The sequence below is a fragment of the Pinus tabuliformis genome, chromosome 2_2 (assembly GCF_031772625.1).
Source record: "Pinus tabuliformis cultivar Carrire ecotype Pingquan chromosome 2_2, CPIR1, whole genome shotgun sequence".
Lineage (NCBI taxonomy): Eukaryota > Viridiplantae > Streptophyta > Pinopsida > Pinales > Pinaceae > Pinus > Pinus tabuliformis.
Genome location: NC_142300.1, coordinates 865,423,730 through 865,448,352, shown reverse-complemented (window position 1 = coordinate 865,448,352; position 24,623 = coordinate 865,423,730). Strand labels below are relative to the sequence as shown.

Below are 24,623 nucleotides of genomic sequence, written 5' to 3'. Positions count from 1 at the left end.
AATTGAGACAGTAATAGAACATGAACCACAACATCAACCAGATTTGTCAGAGGGTGACCTACCAATTGTAGAAATTTTGCAGAAAATGAACACAAAAAGTCTTAGAAGAAAGAAACCCAACAAGAAAATAGAAGTTTTACCCCAAATAAAAACCCTGCCTCAGAAAGGAATTCCAAAAGTTAAGGAAAATAAAATTCAAAGAATACCGACCACAGGTTTGAGAAGAAGCACCAGATTGAACACAATGAAAGAAGCAACCTCAAAAGTTGCAGCGCATATTGATCTTGAGTCAAAGAAGAAATTTGAATATCTCAAGGACTATCCAAGAGTATCACTGAGACTGTCACCAAGGGTATCACCACCTCCCTTCATTTCACCTCCAAGGAGTCCAGTACAAAGCCCAAGTATTGATCCTGTACAACATAGAATCTATGATTACATAGAATCATTAGAGAAAAAGAAAGAAGCAAGCAAAGGATCAATTCAAAACCCAGAAGAAGAAATCAACCAATTTAATGAGCCATAATAACCTCCAGTATCTAATGTCTCGAAACAAGAAATCTTTGAGTTGGAGACATTAAATAGGTATCTCAAAACTGAAAATCAAACTCTGAAGGCACAAAATGGAATTCAAATTGCCAAAAGTGATAACCTCATACTTCACTTAAGTCTATGGTATAAAAAGAATAAGAAATTGAAGAAAGAAAACAAGGCCATGAAAAGAGAAATCATTAACTTGAAATACAAGATCCTTATGAGGAAGCCAAGGATGGCAGTAACTGCCAAGAAGAAGAAGAAAGTGAAACCTGGATGTGTTGGCAAAGGTATCTAAAGACATACAAAAAAATGACAATTTTGTGTTGTATGAGGACATACAAAACCTCCAGTGTGGGGGAATGTAGAGTCCCAGAACTACTTTATCTTGACATCCTTTTTGTCCATATTTACCTCCTTTTTCCTACCGCTATCATCCAAATAAATGCAACAAACATAAGGTTTTGACAAGGTAAACATTCATATGTCCTATTTTTCATATTTTGTCAATATGCCTTATTTTTCTATTAAAGTTTACATGCAGCTACATAATTGATCTGATTCTGCAACTAATCCACATATCTGCAACCACTTCCATTGTTGACAAGGTTCGAGTCTGCCAGCTCATCAAAGGTGTATATGGATAAATAGGGAATGATCCTCTTGTGGATTTCTTCCTATTTACTCGAGCTAATTCACTAGGAGATCCGCACTATAACACGATCAACCATGGCGGTCAACAACAGGACAACACGCTGGAACAGAGTCTTAATTTTAAAATATTTCATCAATTTGATTTTTAAATAGAAAATTGACAAATAAGCGATATGATATAGTATTGATAAAGACTAAGTGAAGTCCCGTAGGCTTAAATTTCTCGTATTGTTAAAAAGAAACCTATAAAAACACTGGCAACTCTGTGTCATGCGTGCGCCACCATATGTAATTTGAGCATCATGTATAACTCTTTTTCGCTTAATGCAAAGTTCTTATTTCATATATTTTATGTGCTGTTGATCTAAGGCGACTGACTGCCTCGTGTAGGGCCCCTGTGCGCAGATCAGGTCTCTAATTCACAGTAATTAGATTTTCCTTTTCAATTGGTATTTCATAGATTTAATTCATGGATGCCCTATTTTCATGTTTTTAAGATGCAGTACAATGAAGATTGCGACTAGGTTCACTTGATTGATTACTATATCGTTCATTTCATTTGCTTAAATACCTAGTATAAACTCAACAATTTCGTCTCATTCATTTGCTTAGCACAACTTAGTGATTTCATAGCTTAGTAATTTCATTTCTGTTTTGATTTTTGCATTGAAATAAAGTTGCAGCAGATAAGGGTGGCAGTCTTTCTCAGCTTCTGAATTCATTTACAAGTTGATAGATTAGGATTTTATTTATGTCATTCATGCTTTCATAATTAGTTTTGTTTAGCTGTAGCATAAAAATAAAAAAAAACAATTGATAAGTTGAAAGAAATATTGACGTAACACATCTATTGAAAATAGTTAAAATCATTCTCCAATCATTCTAAAAACTCAATTCAATTAGAACTAATTCTAGAGGTAACAATAATATTCATATCTCAAAATCATTCAAAGTTGTTGAAGCCAAGCTTGTTAATATCAAAATCTATTCAAAATTAGTTACATTGATAAATTTGGAAAATGGGCTTATGAGATATTCAAATTGAGTCCCTCCTTGTCATTCTTGATTGTCTTTTCCACTATAAGATATTCTAAGTTAGTCCCCCCTCCTCATACATGATTAACTTTCCACTATATTTGTTTGGCTTTCCTTACCTTGAGAATAGGAGGAGATTTACATAGCCTAATCCTTTCATAGAATGTATTTGAAATATATTAAAGTATGTAGCTTGGCTAAGAACAAAAAATGCTCGGTATTAGTTAGTCCATCTCATACTCATTTATTTGTAATATTCACAAAACTATTATTCCAAATATGTAGTTTTCTTGAAAAAAATTATGAATTGACACAATGTATTAGTTTGCACATTATCTACATTTATGTTACAATTATTCTCTTTTTCATATTTTAAAATCTTATCATCTTCACATGTAACTTGATTTCTTATCACTACCTTTATTTTACTTGCTTGAATAGTTCTCTATTATTTTATTTAACAAATATGTAATAATAATTATATTAAATATTAATATTTTAATATATAATTATTTCAATATCTTGTTACATGTTTTTTAAAAATGTATATATGTTTAACTCATATACAATAATGATAATAATAAAGTTATAATTTTTATGTTTTTTTAAAATATTGGCAATGCGAGATGTATTGTGAGGTAAGTGTTTTGATAACATTGATTCATGGAACACTAAAGAATGAAAACATAACTTATGGAATCCATATGAATACTTTGTTGTTTCATATCTCTAAAAATCTCCATCAATTCCTACAACCTCCTTTTCTTGGATGCAATATTAAATCCTTACACTAGTTGCTATGGTATAACCATTGTAAGATTTCCTCACCTAACCTTTGATATAAGTTGGGGTTTGTCTTGATGTGTTTATAGAGTTGTTAATGGGACTAAGAAATATGTATTTGGTCCTAACCACAATGAAAGGGTGATCCTCTTTGGTTTTCTTATAACTTAGACTTGGAAACTTATAACTTAGATTTGGAAACTAAACATGGGTGTGATAATATGGTAGTTGTTTGCCTCTTAATTTTGAAAGGGTCCTCGACTATTTCAAGGAGCTTATGCTTGTGGTTCTCTACATCATTACAATTAAAATTGCCTCCTAATATATTTCTTGAATAAAGGGGAATGTTCATTCCTCTTCACTAGAATCATTGATTGGCCACCTGCCTATTCCACTTGGATCCCCACCACTGTTTCCTTTTAGTTTCCTTAATTCTAGCAAAACTTTCTATTTTTGGTACTTTTTTGTGTCCTAAACTTCTGGAGCCATTTTGAGGTACTAAGATGTTTTATGGGAAAAATGGGAGACCAGAAAAGTGCTAGAATTTATTTTATAGGTTCTTTTTTTTGCCTCCTTGTGGATATCTTCAAAACAAGGTATTACAATAGCCAAATGGAGATTCTATGTCAAAGTTATGACCTTGGGAAGTTGGCAGACAGGGCCCAAAACTGTTGGCACTTCATCTCTTATGGTTACGGTTTCATACTTATTCTTTATGATAAAGAAGCATTTCGAGCCTAATTATAATGGAGTTTAGAAGGCATGTAGCTGCCACATCTCTTCTCAGAGATAAGCTACCATCGTCTGAGCTAGTTTATTTCTATTCTACATGTAAACAATTTTCAGTACTTTGTTATTAACGAATTGAAGTTATGTTTTTTGCTTTAGCTCTGTGTTTTTGTTTATATATATATATATATTTTATTTTGTTCCTTCATAAATCTAGATCAATCATGGGGGTGGGTGGCCACAAACCTTCTCTAGAGCCGTTTGGTGTAGACCAGTTTGACGAGGAAGATAAAAATGAAACGCTTCAGAAGAATTCTTTCTTTAATCACTGGTTTTGCTGGCTCTATGCTGGATTTTTCTTAGCAGTTACAGTTGTTGCGTACATCCAGGAGAACATAAGTTGGGGATTCAGATTCGGGATAGTTACAGTGGCCATGGCTATTTCCACTCTTATATTTCTGTTTGGGACACCATTCTATAGAAACAAGCTTCCTGGAGGCAGCCCCATCACTGGTGTCACTCAAGTTGTAGTTGCTGCAATAAGAAAAAGAAATATGAACATGCCTTCAGATACGAGCTTGCTTTATGAGAAGGATACTCAGTTAATCAAATTTGGGCAGAGGTTGTTGATGCATACAGACGATTTTCAGGCGGAAGAGACCTAGGTTCAAACTCCCTCGATGGCATCTGCTTCAACGAGCTTTTCTGTGGTTCGGGTCGCAGCAACGCCATCATGGAACCAAAGACAAGACGAAGACGGTGAGAGAGAAATGTCTGAAGAGAGCATGCAACTTTTTTATCTGGCCAATGGAGGGGATGTTGCGGCCATAAAGGTTTTTATTGACTCAGGAACAGAGGTCAACTTAGTGGATTTCGATTGATGGACTGCCCTTCACGTGGTTGCTTGTGAGGGTCGTAAGGAGGTGGTCGCGCTATTTCTCAGCAGAGGAGCCAACGACAAACACCAAAATCGATGGGGAAGCACGCAACAGAGGAGAGGCCATGGTTCTATGGTTTTAAGAGCAATAGGGTTTGAGGCCATGATGGCGATGGCACGACTTCTATGAGAGATCTGCACGAAGCCCACAAGGTTTAAGCGAGAGTTCTCTCATCCAACCCTTGAACTCTGATTTGAAAGGCATATGGAAAGGCCCATCAAGTTAACCTTGAATTTGTTGTTTGAACAACAAGAAACCCTTACTACAAAGGGATCTGAAAAATGTCTCCTCAACGGAACCCCAAAATATAGCAGATGGATACGAACTTGGGACATGAAAATAGACGATATCGACAGAGACGCTATGAAACAAACCCTGGAAATGTTCGATGCCCTTCTGACTATATTACCCAATGCCAAAAGAGGGGCTATACAGAGGTCCATGGGGTTGAAGATGGAACAACTTAAAGCAGAGCTACTGTAGATAAATGATCATCAGGAATAGGGCACCAGAACCTTGTTAGGGAACACAAAGCCCACATTGCCACGAAGCGCAACTGCTGTTGCTCGGACAAGCTACCCCCAGATGGAAACAAAACCTGGACCCCTCATAAGTACCCTCTGTTTCCAAGTTTTTGTCAAAACTCCTGTTGGAAAAACACTATTTGATTTGGGTACATGGACCCGATTGTGTGAAGCATCTGAAGAACCTTATCTCCCAACAAGTGGGATATCCCACTAGTTTACAAAATTTGATACATGGGGGCAGAGCACTCTAGGACTCCAAGCATCTTATGGACTACAAAATCACACCTGTGTCAACCATAATTCTCAATCTAAGACTAAGAGGTGGCATGGCAGATAACAGTAAAAATCCTTATAGGGGAGAAGGAATTGGGAGTTGCTCAGCAAAAAACGCAGAAACACATCAGGGGAAAAAAATGGAGGACTATCTTTCAAAAACATTCTCCAAGGGAAAAATACATCCACAGCAACACCAAAACAAGCAGGAATGGAACCAAGGCCATATATTGTGGAGCAGCTGAATTATACCCCAGAATTAAACATAGATATACCAGAAATAGATGAGCACTGTACTATATTTGAAAATCAAGCTATAATTTGTAGATTCAACTGTTTTTGGCCCAAGCCTGTTGAGCTATTTCATTGGATTTTCACAAACTGGACTACACAATGTGAAATACATCTCTGTTCCAAGGGGTTCTTCATAGTGAACTTCCCTTCAGCAGAGGCTAGAGATATTATAATTCAGGAAGGACCTTGGTTTTGGGGGTCCATGGGTCTCTTCATCACACCATGGTTTCCAAAATTTGATGCAAACACAATGGTTGTTTCAAGGATGGCAGTTTGGGTATGCCTGCACGACCTCCCAATACATCTTTGGAATCAAAAAGTCCTTGATCGTTAACACCATTGGGCATTATATCAAAATGGAAACCCAAAGACTAGAGGAAAGAATATATACATTTGCACAAATTTGTGTGGAAGTAGATCTCAACAGAGGTTTTCTAGATCGAATACAACTAAAGCATAAACAGAGGTGCTAGACATAGGTCTTAGATTATGAAAATACAACATTTAGATGCAGAACTTGCTGACAAACAAGAATTCTACAAAACACATGTCTAAAAGCCAAAAAAGACATTCATAGGAAGAAGAAAACAGGGAAACAAGCCAAGGGATGGCAATTTCCTCCACCACTTTCCGATGAGGAGGAGGAAGAGGATACTGAACATGCCATACAAAATGAGAACAATCAAATGAATAAACAACCAGAAGCAGAGGATTTAAATCCACAATATTTGATGGTCTTATAGTCGGTAAAGATACTAGAAACAATGGATACCACCGGACCCAAATGACATCACATATCAGACACCTCATATTCTGCTAAAGACAACCCCCAACCTGTGGCTAGCACTTCACTAGCACTTGTATCTACATTACCAACTCAAGGGGAGTGGCGAAAGTTTGAGAAGAAAAAAGGGCGAAAAGCATGACTTTCCCCACTTGTACATTATTTTCTTGTTTTCATGAGCTTTGATCAGCAGTCAATAACTGCTGATGGAATGTGCCATAGCATCTGTAATGTGTAATTTTGTTTTAAATAATAAAATTACGATTTTTTTCTTTTGGAATTTTTTTTTTAGATCAATCATGACAAGAGAAAATAAGGCAAGATATAACAAGGTGTTTTGGCCATCTACTAAGAAACAACACATGCTTTTATGAGGAACTATGATAAGGGAGCGAAAATGGAGATGTGAGGTTTCCTAAATGCCTAACCTTATGAAACATTAGAATAATGATAATAATTTTGTTACAAGGAATATATGTGAGACTCTTTATAGCATTACATGTGGATTTCCAAATATGTACAATTGATTCCATTGAATTATTCCCATAAAATGTCCTTTGATGGGGTGTCTAGTTGTGAGTGGGAGGGCATAAAGATCGTACACCTCAAGATCAACCACCCTGTCATGCATTGCACCATGCGTATGGAAGTTGGGTAGGAAACGAAGGGTGATGATTAAGGTGTAATGAGCTAGTGAGGGGGAAAGGGAGAATTGGCACTCCAACTCATTCACACATAGGAAAATATCCAAATAAGAGTGAATGTTCATTAATGTGGAAGATGATCACAATCTAAGAATATGAGCCATTATGTGAAAAAACAAATCAAGTGCAAGCATGGTACTACATATATGTGGAAATATACTAATAGAAGGACCGTAAATGGATCTAGTGATGATGGGTTGATAAGTGCTAACCATAGGGGGGAAGTTATAACTTTAGCCAGAGGAATGCATAAAATTTTTCTAGATCTTGGGGAGGAGATGGAAAATTTGTAGTCCTCTTTGAGCCTATAGTTGAGAAAGAAGGTGTATATTCTTATCTTTCTCAAGGCATCCCCATCCTCCATCTTGCACAACTCATTCCACAACAATGATTTTTTAATGGCAAGTAGAGAATTTCTATGGACATAGTTGGGTTTCTAGTCCTCTACCAATTGAGGGAGAGAAATATTATATTCTTTGATAGTATTCTAGTGGTTATGATGAAGGGAAGGTGCACATAGGGGATGAGAGATAATTTTTTCCCCAAGATGATCTAGGTGGATGTTGGTGGCCACCCTCCTATCCCACTTGGACCCCCACAACTGTCTCTTTTAGTTTTTCAGTTTCCTTAATTGTAGCAAAATTTACTATTTTTGGCAGTGTTTCGGGTCTTGAACTTCCAGAGCCATTTTGAGGCCCTAAATGACATTTTTTGGGGAAACAAGGGCCAACATGGGTCATACAAGTTATTGTCTTTCTAACGAGGTATTGTGCGCGTTAAACAGAGATTGTAAGCCAAAGTTACGACCTTGGGAAGTTGATGTGCCAATTTATCCAAACGGGGCCGATAATTTGGCGCTTCATCTCCTAGGGTTAGGTTTTTGGATGTTTAGGGTTTTCCATTGTTTCTCAACAATAAATAGGCATTTGAGCCTCATTGTAACACAGTTTCAGAGGCATGTAGCCGCCACATCTCTCACAAAGATAAGCTACCATTTCTGAGCTAGTTTATTTCCATTTATGTTTGTAAGCATATTTTAGTATTTTACATTAATGAAATGAAGTATTATTTGTATTGCATCTCTATATTTATGTTTATATTTGTAATTTTTTGTGTTCCTACATAAATCTGGATCAGTGGTATTGGAGTGGTTTTCTCTTTCTCTATTTTTCTTTGCATGCCCCCAACGAGGTCGGGATATAAGGAGTTAGGGCTTGAACTGGTCGAACCTTTCCAAGACCAGCCTCACAAATCTCAACGGCCTCCCATGGCGGATAAAAAGAAAGATGAGGGGGTAGGATATCCCATCAAAATCTTGCTTGAAGAAGCCCTTCAGCGACAGAGGAACGCAATGATGGAAAACTTTGCCCAGATCCTTTAGCGGCTACCTAGGGGCAACATATCTACTTCCAGTAACTACTCTAGAAGTGCCACACCCTTTAAGGTACAAGTTAACTTTGATATTCCCATATTTGAGGGTCAGATAGGTGTAGATCCTGTAGATAAATGGTTAAATATGCTGGAAGGATATTTTTCAGTTCATGATTTTTCCAGCCGGGAAAAGATCACTTTTTCACTTCTCAAAGTAGCCCCCCACATCAATGACTGGTGGGAAACCTACTGCGGCAGGGAAGGGACTAAGACGTGTTGGAGTTTACCAATATTTTTCATACCCTTCGAACAAAGTTAGGTATCAAGGATTCTGAGCGGCCTTTGGTACTCAAATACCGCGGCTGCCTACATAGGTACATCTAGGATGAGATGGAGTTCCTGGACATCTCCTCACTCCACATTGCATACTGTTACGCTGTCAAGATCGAGCAAAAGTTTAAACAGAAGAAGGAGACTTTGGATCCGTGAATCCGAAGCGAGGGAAAGGCCTCCCCAAACCACAGAACCAAGGACAAAGCCAAGATGGTGTGAGCCAAGAAAACCTGTCGAAGTCACAAGAAAGGAATAACACCATGAAGTCAAAGAAGGACACAGGAAAGTGGTGTGAGTTCGATAAGAGCCCCACTCATAACACAAGTGAGTGTTGGGCCAAGCAGTTGCTGGTGGCCGATTTGAGGGCTTTAGAATCAGATGCATGTTCCGACCCTGAGTCAAAACTTGACAAGAGGAATGACAAAGGGAAGAAAATCATTGATGCGGAGCCCAGTGCCATTTTTGCCACCGCCAAGATCTAGAAGAACGAGCCCGAAGATCCAGAGGAGGGGGAGCGTCTCTTCCACTCACAAATGTGGGTGAAGGGTTCACCACTGTAATTCATTGTCGATAGTGGCAGCCAAAAGAACCTCATTTCAGGAGAGGTTGTGAAGTGGCTGGGCCTACTGACTGCTCCACACCTACAACCACACAGCATCAGGTGGCTTCACCAAGGATGAGATCTTTGAGTCATCTAACAGTGTCGCCTTCCCTACAACATCAAGCCCTTCACATATGAGGTATTCTGTGATGTTTCTCCTCTCGACGTTTGTGATGTATTATTAGGACAACCATACTTATGGAAGCGACATGCTACATATGAGTCTAGACATCACTCTGTGATTATTTCCTTGGGTGATACATCATACAAGATACCAGAGGTAGCCCTACCTATTTCCACCTCTTTGATCTATGCCAAGAAATGTAGTAAGGTCATCTCCCAAACTAGGAAATTTATTTTCTTTCTGGTTCGATATCAAAGTAAGAAGAAGATCATAGCCGCATCCATGGCCCCCGGGAAGGGTTCCTCCACGCAGTAGAAACAGGTGGATACGGTCATGAAAGAATACAGGGACATCTTCTCCTCACCCATAGGGGTACTATTGCACTGTCAGGTAAAGCATTCGTTTGATCTCACTCCCAAAGCACCTCTACCCAACGGGCCGATATATCAACACTCCATTGTGGAAAATTTCAAGCACAAGCAGCAACATGATCGACATCGGGTTCCACACAAGTTTCAAGTAGGCGACAAAGTCTGGTTGCATCTGCAGAAAGAACACCTTACAAGAGCCCATCATAAGCTCAGACCACTTCGATATGGTCGTTACAACATTAACACGATCGTGGGAAACAATGCTTTGGAGCACAACATTCCCCCATTCCTTGGCTTGCACCAAGTGTTCAATGTGGACTACCCTCGACCATGCTTCCCACCATTACTGGACACATCAGAGATTGCAGAACAACTCTCGAGGGACCAAGTTTAACACAAGTTTCTGCATCTCATGGAGGCACTCAATGCAATGGGGACCATTGATTTCTAAGGGGGGAGGAATGATCTAGGTGGATTCTGGTGGCCACCTGCCTATCTCACTTGGACTCCCACATCTATCTCTTTCATTTTTTCAGTTTCCTTAATTGTAGCACAATTTACTATTTTTGGCAGTTTTTTGGGTCTTGAACTTCCGGAGCCGTTTTGAGGCCCTAAACGAAGTTTTTTGGGGAAACGGGTGCCAACATGGAACATAGATTGATTTGGGCCACTTGAAAGTTGTAGTCTTTGGATAGGTCTTTCTAACAAGGTATTGTGCGCGTCAAATGGAGATCGTAAGCCAAAGTTACGACCCTTGGAAGTTGATGTACTAATTTACCCAAACGGGGCCCATAGTTTGGCGCTTCATCTCCTAGGGTTAGGTTTTTGGATGTTTGGGGTTTTCCATTGTTTCTCAACGATAAATAGGCCTTTGAGCCTCATTATAACACAGTTCAGAGGCATGTAGCTGCCACATCTCTCCTCAGAGATAAGCTACCATCGCTTGAGCTAGTTTGTTTCCATTTATGTTTGTAAGCATATTTCAGTGTTTTACATTAATGAAATGAAGTATTATTTCTGTTGCATCTTTGTATTTATGGTTATATCTGTAATTTCTTGTGTTCTTGCATAAATCCAGATCACAGGAGGAGGTTTCTAGCTCTTTCCCAATCAAGCAGTCAAAGAAGTATGTAAGGGAAGTATAGGCTAAGTTTAAGAAATACTACTTAGGGGGCTAAGAGACAATTGGAAGAAATTAACATAGAAATATAGGGAAATTGGTTTGATATGAGTGAGGCTCAAATTCTTCAAGAGGTTGAAGGATGGGTGGTGGACACTATCTATTTCCACGCATAGGACACCAAGTATTTTGAGCCAATTCCTTGTGATTATAAGAAAGAGAAGAGGCTAGAGGAAAGGCATAAGAGCTGGTTATGAGGGAGGGTAAAATGTTTGTTGTAAGAAAGGGAGGAGAGGTATATGATTCATGGTCACACAACACATTTGACATCTCTCTAGGTTGTGTTCAATGGTTGGAAAACATATGATCATGACTGTTAGTAAATAAATTAAACATGTTTTTGAGAAGATTTGACCACCTTAAGAAAGAGATATTCCCTCCTTTTCTTGATACCACATTGGAATTCAAAGATGGCTTGAGTGGACCTCTCTCTTAGTCTCCATTATGTACATAATTCTTGATTTGAACTTTCTATATGTGTGGTGGCTCTCTTTCTCTTAGTCTCCATCTCCATAGATAGTTGTCAAATCGAATATTGGACAAGTCAATCAACTAATACTACTTCATGATTTCTTGGACATTGTGAAAAGTAATATTTACCTTTGGTTTTATTATAATTTACAAGTATCTCATCCTTGAATAACATTTCCAATCCTTTCAATGTATTTCAAGCAACAAAGGCTCACATAAATTTAGATCTACATGTACCTCAAAGTTACAATATTTATTACAACATACGATTTCTCCTTTATAGAACAATGTCTTAAACTATTGAAATGCATTTTACAATGCAATATGAAAATAACATCCTTTAAATTTTAATTTTAGTAAATATTATGTAAAACACACATTCAACATAATATTTATACTTCAAAATTATTCACAATTGTTAAACCCAAACTTGATATTACTCAAATCTTTATAAATTATTTACAATGATCATTTTGAAAAATATGCTTATAACATATATCTAATTATACAAGATATTTACATATTATATTTTTCACACTAACTACATTTAATATATTAAAACATGCACTTAACCGAATAAATGGGACCAAGGACAAAAAAAGGTTAGAATATAGTTAGAATATATTAGACTAAATAAGAAAAAAAAGTAAAACATATTTGGCATTAGATACTCCATTTCATATTTATTTATTGGTTCACATAAAGTTATAAAAATAAAGCTGCATAGCTAGCGTTCCCTCTCGCTTAGTTTAATTATTGAAGTTTGAAAGGTATAAACCAACTGCCACATTTAAACAAGGGCTACAAATGCTATAGATGATATATATGGTCAAGTATATATTAATAGTTATGAATATATGTAATATATAGTTAAGAAATTAAAGGCCAAATTCATGAAAATCTTTACCGAAAAGTGGGACATTCAACACAACTGATGTTTAACCTTCAACTTGAAAAGTTATTTGCTTCCTGTAAACATTGTGAATGTTACAATTTTTCTCTGCTTTTTTTTTTGTTTTTGTTGAATTGAGGCTTCTGTGATCCATATCAAGTTTATGAGAAAAAAATTTCAGCGTAAATCACATGATAATACATTTGTCGATGCGTTTCGAAACATGGGAGGACCGAGTCTTCCGCACTAGTGGAGCATGCATAGAAGACTAAACATCATCTTTGTATTGAGGAGGCCCATGTTATTGCTAAGGTTGCGTAGTTTCATCACCAAAAAATTAGGGAAACCATTGAGATTGAAAAAAGGCCAAGCAATCTCAATAGAGATGACAGCTGGAAGATCAATAGTTGCTGGAGCCTTGCCATCTCTTCCTAGTCGTTTCTTCCCCCTCGCCTTCTAGTTGGTTGTTGTTTCCTTATTTCGTTTCTAAATTTTTTTCGGTCAGCTAGATTTTTCCCGCTCCCCCACCTCCCTCCTCTATTAATGATTTGAACTAATTATCTATTTCCTTTCTCTTCCCCTAAGCTTCTAACTAACCCATTTTCTTTCTCCTTAATTCCTATTTGAGTTTTTGGTCCTCTTTGGAAATCTCCCTCATTTTCTTTTCCTTATATTTATGAGATAGTCCTTTTCATGACTAACTTAAGGGGTTAAAATGATCTATTATAAGATAACTATTGTTCTAAAATTTAGATTTAAGTAGAAAGTTCAAGTTCACATTAGATAGCTTAACTAATAAATTTATATTAATAAGTTACCCAAACCATTAATAATAATAATAATAAGATTAATACTATTATTAAAATATTTTTATAATCATAATAATAATAATAATAATAATAGTAATATAATTTATGAAATAATAATTATTTTTATAATATTATTATTTTAATTGTATTAAGGATAATGTTAAATCCATACTATTACTAATATTTATAATCCCTAGATATATTAATATACTAAACATAAATATATTAACATTTTATGCATTATTATTATTAATATTCCCTAGATTTATTATTTTAAACTCAAATATGGTTAACATTTTACTTCAAATAACAAACAATACCAACAAAAAAGTATTGAAATAATATTCGTATGTAGCATTTCATAAATTTACCATTCTAGGCTTTACTAACATTCAGAACACACACACACACACACATATATATTTGATATTAAACATTAATACATTGAAAAACTATTTATCTAATAATATTATTATAATTAAATAATTTGATTAAATATAATATTAGTCCTGGTCCCCATCCTTTGGACAAGTCCAATTGACTAGTCAAATCTAGCAGTTTCATGATAAATTATAGCCGTTGGTCCAATTTAGTTCGATATAGCCATTTTCGAGTCAAACCTAGCCGTTTGAAGATTTGCTCTCCCTATTTAACATGCAACCATGATCTGATTCTTCAACTTGTCCTGACAATGAACCACACTCGTTGGTTCGAAACGTGTCGACAAATGTATTATCACGTGATTTACGCCGATTTTTTTTTCTCATAAACTTTATATATTTTTCCTGGAATTTTATGTTCATAATGATTTCTCCCCGGAAATTGAAAAAGGTTAGTGCGAAGGACCTTTTCTATGAATCCAAACTCTAGAGTCGCAAATTGTTTCGATTTTTGTTTTGTTTCATTTTTGCTATATGGTTTATATCTATAGTCTTATTGTGCCAAGAGGCATATTCTACAACTCAAAATGAGGGGGATGCATAAGTATGTCATGTCTCTAATAAACTAATAATAATAATAATAATAATAATAATAATAATAAAAAATTAACGTCGACCCAAAAAAAATCGAAAATGGCCAAATAAATAAAAAAAAGTACAATACAATTCAACACAAAGAATCGAAAATCCCGCTTCAAAATCTTTAATATTTTTTTAATTAAATATTTGTAAAATGAATCTTTAAAAGGAAAAACCATATTCTATGGATATATTAAAATATTTAAAAATACATAAATGTTTCCAAGTCAAAGTTGTAACATTTGAAAATATTAATTTGATGTAGTTTTATTATAATTTTTTTATCATACTATGTAAAAAACATCAGTAAATAGAATATTAATATTAATATTAAATACAATATTAATATTAATATTAAATACAATATTAATATTAATATATTAATATTATTAGACTTAATAACTTTGGATAAATAATTTAGGAAATATTTGTGTATTGAGGGATTTGATCCTCTCGGCGCATGATAGATCCAGAGTTAGATAGATCTCGGCTGGTTTAGTAAAATGACAATTTAAAAGTAAGTAATTTCGAGAAAAAATGATTCGTTTTCCTGTTTTTAATTAAAATTTAGAATTTATAAACTCTATGTCATTAACTGTTTAAAATCAATTTCATCTCCTAATCTATTAGCTTATTAAATTAATTTGGATATAAAATACACATGAATCACTTTAATTTTTATAATAAAATACACATTAATTTATTGGTTCATCACTAATGAAGGTGTTCCTCTATGGAGTTCTCTAGACAAACACTGTTTGCCCCAACCAATTCGAGCACCCCATTTCATCATCCCCGTCCAATGAAAATATGACATGTGAAAAAGGTTTTGGGCTAGTTTGGCATGAACCATGTTTCATAAACATCGTTTTTCCAACAATCACATTCCCAATGATTAGTTTCTATTATGCGATGAAGGAGTTGTTCCGTTGCATTCTGGTGAGCCTCCACTATTGGGTTGTGTTATATTCTTTCCACGACTAGTCCACGTAGTTAACCGGGGGGTTAGAGGGGGGGCGAAGTCCCCCCTTCGTTGCGCTGATTGCATAGCAGGGGGGTCACAGGGGGTTTGAGGGGTGCAGGTAACCCCACTTATGGGGTCCAAGGCAACGCCCTGGAAAATTTTGGTTTTGGAACCTATGTTAGGTTGGGTGGACCCACCTATGGTTTTGTGCATGATTTTTGCACATGTTTTTCGACGCGATGGTTTTCGGTCCATGGTATTGGACGCGATGGTTTTCGGTCCATGGTATTGGATGCTTCAGCATGTATAAATATGTATTATAACATTGAAAGGAATATAATGAAAAATCAAGCTGGTAGTCTCGGTTTTGGGATCCAGGGGAAATCTCTGTGTATATGTGTTTTATGTGTTATGCTCTCACATTGTTTATTTTCTATGTTTTAGAATTCGTATGCAGGTAATTTTTGTACGGGTTAAAGCCTACATTTGGTATCAGAGCTATTTTGGCTTCAAGGGGATGCCTTTGTTGCTGAAGGGTTTCACTCAGGCCTGTGGTAGACCCTGTTCCGTGGGAGATCTGTGAGATCGATTCTGGTGGTGAAAGAAGATGGTGAGCAGTGGAAAGATAGAGATTGAGAAATTTAATGGTCAGAGTTTTGAGTTGTGGAAACTCAAGATGGAGGATCTGTTGGTGGATAAAGATTAGTGGATTGCGGTAGATCTGGGTACTAAACAAACAGGAGTTTCCGATGAAGAATGGAAGAAGTTGGATTGGAAGGCAAAGAGCACAATACGATTGTGTGTCTCAGATTAAGTATTGCTAAATGTATCAGGGGAAGCTATGGCGAAGGATTTGTGGGACAAGTTAGGGACTTTATACCAATCTAAGTCTCTGGTGAATAAACTGTTCCTGTGGAAAAAGCTGTATAACCTAAGGATGAAAGATGGAGACTTGGTGACAGAGAATCTGAACGCATTTAATACTGTGGTGAGTCAGTTAGCATCTGTTGATATTAAAATTTCAGATGAAGATAAGTGCATTAGTTTGTTATATTGTCTACCAGATTCATGGGATAGTTTGGTTATTGCAATAGGTAGCAATGCAACTGCCTTGCAGTTTGATGAAATAGTCTCATCCTTGCTGACAGAGGAGACGAGACGAAAAAATATTGAGAGCCGGAATGGTGATGCCTTGTCTCTACGAGGATGGTCCCAGAACAGAACAAAAATAAGTCATTGAGTGGGAGATCTAAATCTAGAGGGAGATCTAAATCTCCAGGAAAATATGTAAAGGTTGTGTGCTGAAAATGTGGAAAGGAAGGGCACTACAAAAGGGACTGTAAATCTAAAGTTCCTGACAAAGGAAAGGGATCTGATGATGCTCCTTCTGCAGAGGCGAAAACTACCTCAGATGAAGGTGGGGATGTGTACTTGGCTTCTTCAAGTACACATGTAGATCATGAGGCATGGTTGATTGACTCAGGTGCATCCTTTCACTTCACTCCCCATAGAGAGTGGTTCTGCAAGTATGAGAAATACGATGGTAGTGATGTCTTCTTAGGGGATGATAGGAAGGCTAGAATCGTTGGTCACAGGAAAGTAAAGTTGAAGTTGCAAGGTGGAAGGGTTAGAACACTTCCAGGTGTTCTGCATATTCTTGCATTGGCCATAAATTTGATTTTTGTAAGCAAGTCAGATGATGCAGGTGTAAAAACGTTGTTCGAGAAGGATACCTACAAGATGGTTCGAGGAGCACTGATATTGATGCGGGGAGTTCAGAATGGAACTTTGAACAAGCTACAAGGTAGCACTGTTGCTGATGGGTGCAACAGTTTCGTGGTTCTTGAAAGTGGAGTAGAAAATCTAGTGGTCTTTGGAGAGAAGACCATGTTGTGGCATCAAAGGCTTGGACATATTGGAGAGAAGGGCCTTCGAATACTTGATGGTAAAGGTATGGTAGAAGGTATGAGTAATAGATATATGGATTTTGATTTCTGTGAAAATTGTGTATATGGGAAGCAGAATCAGGTGAGTTTCTCCTTTGGTGGTATGAGGGCGAAACAAATATTAGAGCTTGTGCATAGTGATGTGTTTGGACCCGTGAAGGTTCCATCACTAGGTAAGTCAGTGTACTATGTATCATTCATAGATTACTTCTCAAGGAATACATGGATATATTTCCTTAAGAAGAAATCTGAAGTCTTTGATACATTTAAAGAATTTAAGGCTCTAGTGGAAAACTAGACAGAGAAGAAGATAAAGGTGCTGAGGACAGATAACGGTGGAGAGTTTTGCAGTAAGGAATTTGAAGAATTCTGTAAGAAGTGTGGTATAGCACGGTAGAAGACTACTCCATATACACCTCAGAAAAATGGAGTTGCAGAAAGAATGAACAAGACGTTGATGGAAAGGGCAAGAAGCATGCTCAGTGGTGCCGGGTTAGGACAGGAATTCTGGGCAGAGGCGGTGGAGATAGCATGTTACCTGGTCAACAGATCACCTTCATCAGCGTTGGAGGATAAAACTCCACAAGAGGTATGGACTCGTAAGAAACCCTCTCTTTCACATATGAGGGTATTTGGATGTGATGCATATGTACATGTTCCAAAGGAGAAATGAACCAAGTTGGATAGTAAATCTGAAAAGTGCATCTTTATTGAGTATAAGGATGGTTTAAAGGGTTAGAAGATTTGGAACCCCGTAACAAGGAAGGTTGTGTATAGTCAAGATGTGGTGTTAAGAGAGGTGAAAGATGTTATTAAACATGAAGTTCAACCAAAGGAACCTGAGAAGATAGAGTTTGAGCTAAAGGAGGAAGAATTAGACTTTATAATAGAGGAGGAATCAGAAGATGAAGAGTCACAAACTATGGGTGTGAGAAGATCAGTTCGAGAAAGAAGGCAGCTAGAAGGTATAGCCCATCTGCTTTTTATTCAAATTTTGCTTTATCTATTATTGATGATGATCCCAGAATTGTGAAGGAAGTAGTAGATTTAGAGGATGGAAAGCTCTGGAAAGAGGCCATGGTTGATGAAATGGCATCTTTGCACAAAAATGAGGCTTGGGATCTGGTGGAGTTGTCGGCTGGAAAGAAACCCATTGGCAACAAATGGGTGTTCAAGAAGAAGACAAATGCAAAAGGAAAGGTGGAGAAATATAAAGCTCAGTTGGTAGCAAAAGGTTATTCCCAGGTGCCGGGAATTGATTTTGGTGATATTTTTTCTCCTGTTGCCAAGGTAACCTTTATTAGATTACTTTTATCTGTTGCTGCTGCTTTTTATTTTGAGGTAGAACAGATGGATGTGAAGACAACATTTCTTCATGGGGATCTGGAAGAGGAAATCTACATGAAGCAACTTGAAGGCTTTATGGTGAAGGGTAAGAAATAATTGGTATGCAAGTTAAAGAAGTCACTGTATGGGTTAAAACAGTCACCAAGGATGTGGTATCAGAAATTTGATACATTTATATGGGGACTTGGCTTTACCAGAAGCAAAGAAGATCATTATTATATTTTAAATTAATTGGTGACAGTGCTATTTATTTAGTCTTGTATGTGGATGATATCTTGTTGGTTGGAAATGACAAAGAAATTATCCAGGATTTGAAGATCCAATTGTCTTCCAAATTCGACATGAAAGATCTTGGTGCTACAAACTATATTTTGGGCATGGAAATTAAAAGATATCGGGCAAAGAGGAAGCTCTGGTTAAACTAGAGGAAGTATGTCGAGACAATATTGCAGAGATTTAATATGCAAGATAGTAAACCGGTGAAGGTTCCTATTCCTGTAGGTGTAAAGTTATCTACTGAACAGTTTCCCAAGACACAAGAAGAGGAAGAGGACATGTCTTGTGTTCCATATGCAAGTGCAGTCGGTAGCCTGATGTATGCAATGGTCTGTACTAGACCAGACATTGCACATGCAGTGGGAGTAATGAGCAGGTTTATGTCAAAACCAGGAAAGGAGAATTAGACAACAGTGAAGAGGGTTTTCAAGTATTTGCGTGGCACTCATGATTATGGTTTGTGCTACCAAGGAAGACCAGGATTCGACATAGTGTTGGATATTCGTGGCTTTGTTGATGCAGACTGGACTGGAGATCTGGATCAGAGAATATCTACAAGTGAGTATGTGTTTAACCTATTTGGAGGTGCAGTCAGTTGGATGAGTAAGAAACAATCTGTAGTGGCACTATCAACTACAGAGGCAGAAAACATGGCAGCCACTCATGCAAGAAAGGAAGCAGTTTGGTTGCAGAGATTGTGTTCAAGGATGGGGTTAGTACAGGGAGATTTAAGGATAGACTATGACAACCAAAGTGAAATTTTCTTGGCAAAGAACATTGCATATCATTCAAAGACAAAGCACATTTATGTTCAGTATCACTTTGTGAGGGATATGATAGAAGGCAGAAAGGTGTTGCTAGTAAAGGTGGACACTTTGAAGAATACTACAGATGCATTGACAAAATCCGTGATCTCTGAGAAGTTCTCTTGGTGTAGAGAAAAAATGGGCATTGCAGGGCTAGATAAATGACTAATCTCTCTTGTGGCCCCTTGTGGAAAGAAAACAACAAGTGGGATAATGTTGGGTTGTGTTATATTCTTTCCATGACTCACCCACGTAGTTAACTGGGGGGTTGGGGGGGGGGGGGGGGGGGGGGGGGGGGGGCAGAGCTTCGTTGCACCGATTGCATAGCGGGGGGGTCACAGGAGGTTTGAGGGGTGCAGGTAACCCCACTTTATGGGTTCCAGGGCAGCGCCCCTGAAAATTTTGGTTTTGGAACCTATGTTAGGTTGGGTGGACCCACCTATGGTTTTGTGCATGATTTTTGCACATGTTTTTGGACGCAATGGTTTTCGGTCCATGGTATTGGATGCGATGGTTATCGGTCCATGGTATTGGATGCTTCGGTATGTATAAATATGTATTATAACATTGAAAGGAATATAATGAAAAATCTAGCTGGTTGTCCCGGTTTTCGGATCCAGAGGAAAATCTCTATGTATATGTGTTTTATGTGTTATGCTCTCACATTGTTTATTTACTGTGTTTTAGAATTCGTATGTAGGTAATTTCTGTACGGGGTTAAAACCTACATCCGCATGTGAAGCTCTGCATAGAAATATCAACCATGGTTTTAATACTTAGGAATTGAAATTTAACCATACCAGTTGCTTCACAGCTGGGAAGCTTGAACCATACTAGGCCTTGGTGGATTGATTGGATGAGCATTTGGGTTTCGAAAATGAAGGCATTGGCATTGGTAGTGTTATTAAGCTTGTTTTGTGCTAGGAATGCATATAATATAACAGATATTTTGAATGATTTTTCAAATTACAATACCTTCAATAACTATCTCACTCAGATGAACCTGGAGATGATATAAACAATGGGAATACTATCACAATTCTAGCATTGAATAACATATGTGTGTTTACTCTAACCAACAAGTGGTTGGGTCTGAATGAGAAAGGTTCTTAGTTTGCATGTGTTGTTAGACTACTTTGATGGATACAAGCTTCACCATATCTCCAATGACACTGTGTTGTCTACCACATTGCATCAGACTAGTGGAAATGTTGTTGGTCAAAGCAGGTTCCTCAACATAACAGATCTCAAGGGTGGTTAGTGGGATTTGGAACCATGAGTCCCAGAGTGAAGCTTGATTCATGTTTATAAAGTCTGTAAAAGAATATCCTTACAATATGTCATTTTTGGGGATTATTAGTGCAATCATGCCCTCAGATTTGTTGGTGCGCTCACCATCTTGTAATGATCTAAACATCAATGCCCTGCAGGAGAAGGAAGGTCGTAATATCTTCATCAACATGTTAATCGCCACTAGAGTTTTCAAGACTTAACAAAATAAAAAGAAAGGATAACGCCCTCCATATCAGATTGTTCAATTCATAAATCATGAATTAAAAATTAAATACTAACCGTATCATTCATAAAACTTGATTCTGCAACATTCATAGCTCCAATAATTCTAGTAGCCAACAGCTCATGCTCCTCTTCCCTGTCCTCCCCATTTTTCTCTTCTTCAAATTCGTTATTCCATTCTAAAGAAACTTCTGGAAAAGCCTTGGCCAACTCTGAATCCCTCATATCCTTCTCTCTAGTAGTCAATATGTGAATTCTAGCCTCGCTGGGGGTGAAGCTATCCACCTCATTGTGAATCGAACCCATGATTGAGATGTGCAGATTATCATATCCATTGCAATTATCATTTTGGTATGAGGAACTTGAAAGCTCTGCATGAAGCAAAATTTATCATATCTCTAACTTATCAATAAATGACAAAGAAGATGTAAACCTTGAACGAGGATGTAGTGAAAACTTACCTGCATACTCTGGAGCAAGTTATCCATATGTGTTAGCCAATCTTGTTTCCATGGAAGTTTATTCATAGGAGAAAGTTTTGCAAGACAAAATCAGAGACTTTTGCTCACATCTTTTGATTTGGAAAAAAAATCAATACGGCTTGGATGAAACACTTAGACACTCAACAACGGGCCATGAAATATCTTATGAATTTGTCGTTCCCCATTTCTTTTTCGCACAAATATGTCAAATTTGAAGAGAAAAAAAAACATACATGACTCTCTTGTTGGATCTCCTTACATGAAGAATGCAACGCGAAAGAGTAAGAGGTGATGAGAATCTATTGTGTTACAGGGCATACTGGTAAAATTCGAAGCCAAAAATAGATGAACACGTGCTTCGGTAACCCATACATCCCCAAGGATGACAACACACTTAACTGTGGTGGTGATTTAACCCACCTCACTCAAATTCACCATTCATAGAGTCATTTCTCCTTTGTAACACCCCTTCCTACCAAGTGACTCACTTTTATTTTTCTTCACACCAATTTCCACACCGCAATTCGATCCACCCACCCATGTGTAATCTTTCCCATTAGAAAAATAACTATATATCTTTGAACAATCACTTCCTCATTAGGGGCATATAACTATAGATATGAAGGACTGAGTTTTAATGTGGTTTCCTTACTAGAGAAACATTTGGTCATTGCGATTAGGTTAGGTGTTTATTTTAAAAGCATTTATTCATGTAATAATAACATGATTTTTAGACTGTGGTGCATAATTTTCTTTCTTAAATTATGGGATCACGATTCCATGGAGGATTTCATAGGATGTTCAAAGTGCCTAATTTGCATTCTACCCAAAAAATTGATTGTGTGTTTAGCATTTTTTTGAAAGGTGATTGGTCTACATGTTATAAACTAGTACATATGAAATGTTAATGACCCACTCATCACTACATCCTTAAAGGAATAGGTTTGGTATGTTGTTATAGACATTTTTGGGCATTGCAACCCCAAGCATAAATGTCCATAAACAAAGGGCTCCTAAGTCCCTAAATGTGTTGTTCCAACCCCTAAAAGAACAAGGTCAACTGATTACAGCATCTCCTAGAAGTTCTCCATGAAAAACTACTCAGAACTGGTCAAAACTGGACCATTTCACCTGCTCCATAGGCAAAGTGCGTTGCATCCCACCTAAATACACACAGTAGGTGTGATGCATGTCAAAAATCCCTTCTATGGGGTGCGATGGGCGAGGAGGGACAAATGGCAGGGTCAATCCGCAAGGTGGAGGAGCATGGAACCTTCCAGAAACCTCTCCTGTGACACTTGCCTCTCTGAATTCGACCAGGGATGAGTAAGAGATCATCAATCTCCAAGTGGAATCAAGAACTATCAGAGAGAAGACACTAATCAAATCTCAAAAGCTGACTCACCTCCCTTGCAGACATCTATATATGGATCCCTCATCCCAGAGATCCAGAGGCTGGAATTTTGTCTCTTGTAAGGAAGTGTTATTGGTTTCTTGGTGCAAAATCATAGTGTTGGGGTGATCTAAGCTTTGTATGAGGTGAAGAAGGGCTTTCTTGCTGAGAGGATGATGCTGGGTCAGAACAATTGGCTGTAATCCTCTTTGCTCTTTCTTGATTATCAATAAAACTATTCAAGTTTTCCTCCACATTCTTGTATGATTGATGATTTATGCATTTGTGTGGTCATTGTACATCTGATCCTATATTGTTTATGATAATAGATCTATGTTCTTGGATAGTGTTATGCTACTTTGATTCTATAGGTACTCTTTGAAGCTGGGTAGACAAGGAAACGAGTGGCAAAAACCTACTAGAAGAGAGAGGAATCGAGCAAGGAACCAAGCGCAAGACAGAGGTTGGTCTCCTTATTCTTCTCTTATCTATTTATCATAAAGGAAAACGAAAGTAGTTTTTAGTGTGTTTGTTTCTAAGGTAGCTACCAGCCTTAGTGGGATTAGCAGCTCTGCATAGACACTATTCCTGATAACAAAATGGCGACTCCGTTGGGGAGCGAGTAGATTGTTTTTTCATCTACATTTTTTAACTTTATAAACTTACAGACGGAGCCTGAAGTCAAGCCAGCTAGCCTTCGAACTGCATTTGCTATGCAAGTACAAAGTAGATCAACGCTGCTTCAGTCAACCTCCGGGTTTTGTTTATGAATTAAACAATTGATTTACAAGCTTTTTAATTGCCCTCGCGGTGGCTCTAGTAACCTCCTTAGATCTACCCCTATGATTGATTTACTGATTACCACTTGCTCGGCCTAAATCCCTGAAATGAACTGCAAACTCTGACCCGGAACCCAATCAAAGTCTCGTCCCTGGTCCAGCGCACTGTCTGTTCTGTGAACTTCAAATGCAGCGCACTTCCCGAGTGTAGTAGGTGCGTTGCATTTCAGTTTCACTGTGTTACAGGTGCGCTGATCAGACAAGACCTTGTTCCTAAATTTTGGTTTCTGTGTTCACTCTTTTCAGCTCTATTCAAGAGTTTTGCTGCCTGTAGTGAGTACACCTCTATTTGAAACCCATTCCCTTTCTATTATTCTGCCTCCATTGTGCAAAGAACTGTAAATGTTTTATGTATTTTTGAGTCATTTTTAGTTCTCCTTTACAAGGAATCAGCGTAATTGTATTGTCGTTTCTTGATTTGAAAGTGTCGCAAGTGTCGTTTTCAGTCATAGAAGAGAATTTGGTTGTTCTTGATAGTCGATTGCCCTGTTACTCTTGTATTTGATCTGAATTAGTAGTTTTTCTAGTGTTGAAAACAAGTTTTCAATTCCAAATTGCAAAGTGTTGTCATTGTCCTCATTTTGTTTTGAAAAGAAACTTGTTAGTAATTGTCACTTTGGAAAATAATT

The 24,623-nt window shown here is 37.3% G+C and overlaps 1 pseudogene; it reads left to right on the top strand.

The window, feature by feature from the left end:
• Positions 1-3,959: 3,959 nt before the first annotated feature.
• LOC149195740 (protein NRT1/ PTR FAMILY 5.6 pseudogene) lies at positions 3,960-4,400 on the top strand (annotated as a pseudogene).
• Positions 4,401-24,623: the final 20,223 nt, after the last annotated feature.